Consider the following 6,000-nt stretch of genomic DNA (forward strand, 5'->3'; position numbering starts at 1 on the left):
AAACTTCTTCAGGCTAGGGTCTATTTTTCTCCACTTCCTGTCTGAATGACGAGCCCAAAGTAAATTGCCTGTTGCTCAGGCCCTGAAGCCAGGATATGCATAGAATTGGTACCAAATTCTTGAATGGAAAATTATCTTAACATTGATGAATAACTTAAAATATACGTTAACCTCTTCAAAATAAAATAAATTAACAATATCATCTATAGAGTGATATAACAAACAAAATAATAAAATCAGCAGTAGATTTTTTAACTAAGTATAAGTACCAACTAGACAATAAGCAGGTGTAAAAATGGAAATGGAAAACAAAATGGGAATGAAAAGGCCCCATGGTGGCGCTAGAGGTAAGGTCAAGAGGTCACCAAATCGACAGGTTTCTTCCACTTGGGGTCTTGATTAGGCACAACAAATATTATGGCAATCCAGCCATTAGTTTGAGATATAACTTGTTTATCAGTCTTGTTCTCAGCCTGTGGGCATCATGTGTGTCGTGATCCAATATCCATAGCCATTTAACAGTTATCACTGGCTCAGCCTTACTCACCAAGAGCCCAGCGCCGAGCCTTCTTACTAGCAAAGTCCCTGATCAAGTCTTTGAAGTCCAGCTTTCTAGCTAACGGACTTTCAATGGACAGCATGACAAGACTGCAAAGCCTGTCCAGGGACATAGTGGATTTCAAATTGTTTTTGAATCAGTTTTAGCTTACTGAAAGCTCTCTCGCCACTAGCAATAGTCACAGGCAGTGTGGAAAACATACCTAAAGCAATGCACACTTCTCCCAAAATGCTTTGCAGCTGCATCTTACTAATTTCATTCAGGAGACCAAGAGGGGACAGGTTAGGAGGGGAAAGAGTCAGCATATACAGTGTTCAGGTGTCAGGAGACCAAGAGGGGACAGGTTAGGAGGGGAGCAGCATATACAGTGTTCAGGAGACCAAGAGGGGACAAGTTAGGAGGGAAAGTGTCAGCGTATACAGTGTTCAGGAGACCAAGAGGGGACAGGTTAGGAGGGAAAGAGTCAGCATATACAGTGTTCAGGTGTCAGGAGACCAAGAGGGGACAAGTTAGGAGGGGAGCAGCATATACAGTGTTCAGGAGACCAAGAGGGGACAAGTTAGGAGGGAAAGTGTCAGCGTATACAGTGTTCAGGTGTCAGGAGACCAAGAGGGGACAGGTTAGGAGGGGAGCAGCATATACAGTGTTGAGGAGACCAAGAGGGGACAAGTTAGGAGGGAAAGTGTCAGCGTATACAGTGTTCAGGTGTCAGGAGACCAAGAGGGGACAGGTTAGGAGGGGAGCAGCATATACAGTGTTCAGGAGACCAAGAGGGGACAGGTTAGGAGGGGAGCAGCATATACAGTGTTCAGGTGTCAGGAGACCAAGAGGGGACAAGTTAGGAGGGAAAGTGTCAGCGTATACAGTGTTCAGGTGTCAGGAGACCAAGAGGGGACAGGTTAGGAGGGGAGCAGCATATACAGTGTTCAGGTGTCAGGAGACCAAGAGGGGACAAGTTAGGAGGGGAAAGTGTCAGCATATACAGTGTTCAGGAGACCAAGAGGGGACAGGTTAGGAGGGGAGCAGCATACTGTATACAGTGTTCAGGAGACCAAGGGGGGACAAGTTAAGAGGGGAGCAGCATACTGTATACAGTGTTCAGGTGTCAGGAGACCAAGAGGGGATAAGTTAGGAGGGGAAAGTGTCAGCATATACAGTGTTCAGGAGACCAAGAGGGGACAGGTTAGGAGGGGAGCAGCATACTGTATACAGTGTTCAGGTGTCTTACTTCATTACGAAACTCAGGTGTAAGATCTCTGGAATACTTCATGATCAGTGGTTGGCACACAGAAGGGACTTTATCCTCACTAATCTGCCCGACTTTCTGAACAGCAGGAAATTATTCTACAATTTTTTTGCAGTGGTGTGGAACCTAGTGTCCAGGTCACTTATGATGTCGTCCATAGCAGTAAAAACACTGTGTTCTGGAACCTAGTGTCCAGGTCACTTATGATGTCGTCCATAGCAGTAAAAACACTGTGTTCTGGAACCTAGTGTCCAGGTCACTTATGATGTCATCCATAGCAGTAAAAAACACTGTGTTCTGGAACCTAGTGTCCAGGTCACTTATGATGTCATCCATAACAGTAAAAACACTGTGTTCTGGAACCTAGTGTCCAAGTCACCTATGATGTCATCCATAGCAGTAAAAACACTGTGTTCTGGAACCTAGTGTCCAGGTCACTTATGATGTCGTCCATAGCAGTAAAAACACTGTGTTCTGGAACCTAGTGTCCAGGTCACTTATGATGTCGTCCATAGCAGTAAAAACACTGTGTTCTGGAACCTAGTGTCCAGGTCACTTATGATGTCGTCCATAGCAGTAAAAACACTGTGTTCTGGAACCTAGTGTCCAGGTCACTTATGATGTCATCCATAGCAGTAAAAAACACTGTGTTCTGGAACCTAGTGTCCAGGTCACTTATGATGTCATCCATAACAGTAAAAACACTGTGTTCTGGAACCTAGTGTCCAGGTCACTTATGATGTCATCCATAGCAGTAAAAACACTGTGTTCTGGAACCTAGTGTCCAGGTCACTTATGATGTCATCCATAGCAGTAAAAAACACTGTGTTCTGGAACCTAGTGTCCAAGTCACTTATGATGTCATCCATAGCAGTAAAAACACTGTGTTCTGGAACCTAGTGTCCAAGTCACCTATGATGTCATCCATAGCAGTAAAAACACTGTGTTCTGGAACCTAGTGTCCAGGTCACTTATGATGTCATCCATAACAGTAAAAACACTGTGTTCTGGAACCTAGTGTCCAGGTCACTTATGATGTCATCCATAGCAGTAAAAAACACTGTGTTCTGGAACCTAGTGTCCAGGTCACTTATGATGTCATCCATAGCAGTAAAAACACTGTGTTCTGGAACCTAGTGTCCAAGTCACTTATGATGTCATCCATAGCAGTAAAAACACTGTGTTCTGGAACCTAGTGTCCAGGTCACTTATGATGTCATCCATAGCAGTAAAAACACTGTGTTCTGGAACCTAGTGTCCACTATGTCTCGGGGGGGGTGACTACTTTCTGAATGCAGCACTGTACATATCTACCTCCAGTATCCCTGCTCACCGTTAATATGATACTGGAACTGACCCTGTGTCTACAGTAGCTAACTTCTCATGGTCTTATTTCTTATATCTCCCGTGTTTTTGTTCTACCTTGTTATTTCAGTACCACATTGATGTTGATTACTGCATTGTTCGGGTTTTTAGAGTTTGCAAGAAAAGCATTTCAGTCTTGGTAATCAAGAGTACAAATGGAACACCCCACATAACATATTGTTCCATTGCTAATCAAGAGTACAAATGGGACACCCCACATAACATATTGTTCCCTTAGTAATCAAGAGTACAAATGGAACACCCCACATAACATATTGTTCCATTGGTAATCAAGAGTAAAAATGGAACACCCCACATAACATATTGTTCCATTGGTAATCAAGAGTACAAATGGGACACCCCACATAACATATTGTTCCCTTAGTAATCAAGAGTACAAATGGAACACCCCACATAACATATTGTTCCATTGGTAATCAAGAGTACAAATGGAACACCCCACATAACATATTGTTCCCTTAGTAATCAAGAGTACAAATGGAACACCCCACATAACATATTGTTCCCTTATTAATCAAGAGTACAAATGGAACACCCCACATAACATATTGTTCCCTTATTAATCAAGAGTACAAATGGGACACCCCACATAACATATTGTTCCATTGGTAATCAAGAGTACAAATGGGACACCCCACATAACATATTGTTCCATTGGTAATCAAGAGTACAAATGGAACACCCCACATAACATATTGTTCCATTGGTAATCAAGAGTACAAATGGAACACCCCACATAACATATTGTTCCCTTAGTAATCAAGAGTACAAATGGAACACCCCACATAACATATTGTTCCATTGGTAATCAAGAGTACAAATGGAACACCCCACATAACATATTGTTCCATTGGTAATCACGAGTACAAATGGGACACCCCACATAACATATTGTTCCATTAGTAATCAAGAGTACAAATGGGACACCTCACATGACATATTGTTCCATTGGTAATCAAGAGTATAAATGGGACACCTCACATGACATATTGCTGTATCTCTGAAGTTGCTTAAAAACCTGCTAAACTTTCAACAATTAACAGTGTCCTTCCTCACCAGATCTAGACAGGGAGAGATGAGAGACGAGCATCTCCTTCCCTGGGTCTAGACAGGGAGAGATGAGAGAGGAGCATCTCCTCCTTCTCTGGGTCTAGACAGGGAGAGATGAGAGAGGAGCATCTCCTTCCCTGGGTCTAGACAGGGAGAGGAGAGAGAGGAGCATCTCATTCCCTGGGTCTAGACAGGGAGAGGAGAGAGAGGAGCATCTCTTTCCCTGGGTCTAGACAGGGAGAGATGAGAGAGGAGCATCTCCTTCCCTGGGTCTAGACAGGGAGAGATGAGAGAGGAGCATCTCCTCCTTCCCTGGGTCTAGACAGGGAGAGGAGAGAGATGAGCATCTCCTTCTTCCCTGGGTCTAGACAGGGAGAGGAGAGAGAGGAGCATCTCCTAACCAGCCCCCCTTGGACAATGTGGAGAGACATTAGATCCAAGTCACAAATGTTACCCTGTTCCTTATCCAGCGCAATACGTTTTGACCAGGACCAGTAGCGCACTATGTCGGGAATAGGTTGCCATTTGGGACACAAGCCTTCATTGCAGTACAGTAAGTGGCCCCTGGCCAGAGATTCTCCTCGTCAAACCTGCTGAGAGAAGATCAGTTTCATTTCACTGGTTCATTCATCATCTTTAATCCTTCCCCCGCCCCCCGCTCTCCTCTCACAGTCTGTGAAGATGCCTCAGTCCCCCCCCCCCCCCCCCCCCCCCCATGGGTCTTAAAATTAGATCTCAAATCTGGTCATAACTTTGGGATATTGAGTTCATCCCAAATTAAACCCTATTCCCTACGTAGTGCACTACTTTTGACAAGAAGCCCTGTGAGCCCTGATCAACAGTAGGGCACTTCATAGGGAATAGGGTGCCATTTGGAAAACAGACATAGCGTCTGGGTTGATACACACGGTCTTCACCGTGGAGCATTGGATTAATATGAAGCAAAATATGTTGAAAGACTTTACCCTGTAAGTGCAATTCTTTTGACGTTATTTCCTTCCTCAAAAAATACACGTCATTATGACCAATGTCACATTGACATGAAAGACAAGTTTGTTGTTTGCTTAACTGGAACAGACTGAGATAGCGTAGAACTCTTGCAATATTTACGGTAATATTACAGGAAAGAGATCTGGTGGTATTTGGATGATTTAAAATGTATTTAACTAGGTAAGTTAGTTATTAAGAACAAATTCTTATTCACAATGACGGCCTACTGGGGAACAGTGGGTTAACTGCCTTGTTCAGGGGCAAAATTACAGATTTTTACCTTGTCAGCTCGAGGATTCGATCTTGCAACCTTTCAGTTACTAGTCCAACGCTCTAACCTCTAGGCTACCTGCTGCCCCTACACTCTAACCACTAGGCTACCTACTGCCCCTACACTCTAACCACTAGGCTACCTGCCGTCCCAACACTCTAACCTCTAGGCTACCTACTGCCCCTCACTCTAACCACTAGGCGACCTGCCGTCCCTACACTCTAACCACTAGGCGACCTGCCGTCCATACACTCTAACCACTAGGCTACCTGCCATCCCTACACTCTAACCACTAGGCTACCTGCCGTCCCTACACTCTAACAACTAGGCTACCTGCCGTCCCAACACTCTAACCACTAGGCTACCTACTGCCCCTACACTCTAACCACTAGGTGACCTGCCGTCCCTACACTCTAACCACTAGGCGACCTGCCGTCCCTACACTCTAACCACTAGGCTACCTGCCGTCCCTACACTCTAACCACTAGGCTACCTGCC

This window comes from Oncorhynchus mykiss, chromosome 2, assembly GCF_013265735.2.
Source record: "Oncorhynchus mykiss isolate Arlee chromosome 2, USDA_OmykA_1.1, whole genome shotgun sequence".
NCBI lineage: Eukaryota > Metazoa > Chordata > Actinopteri > Salmoniformes > Salmonidae > Oncorhynchus > Oncorhynchus mykiss.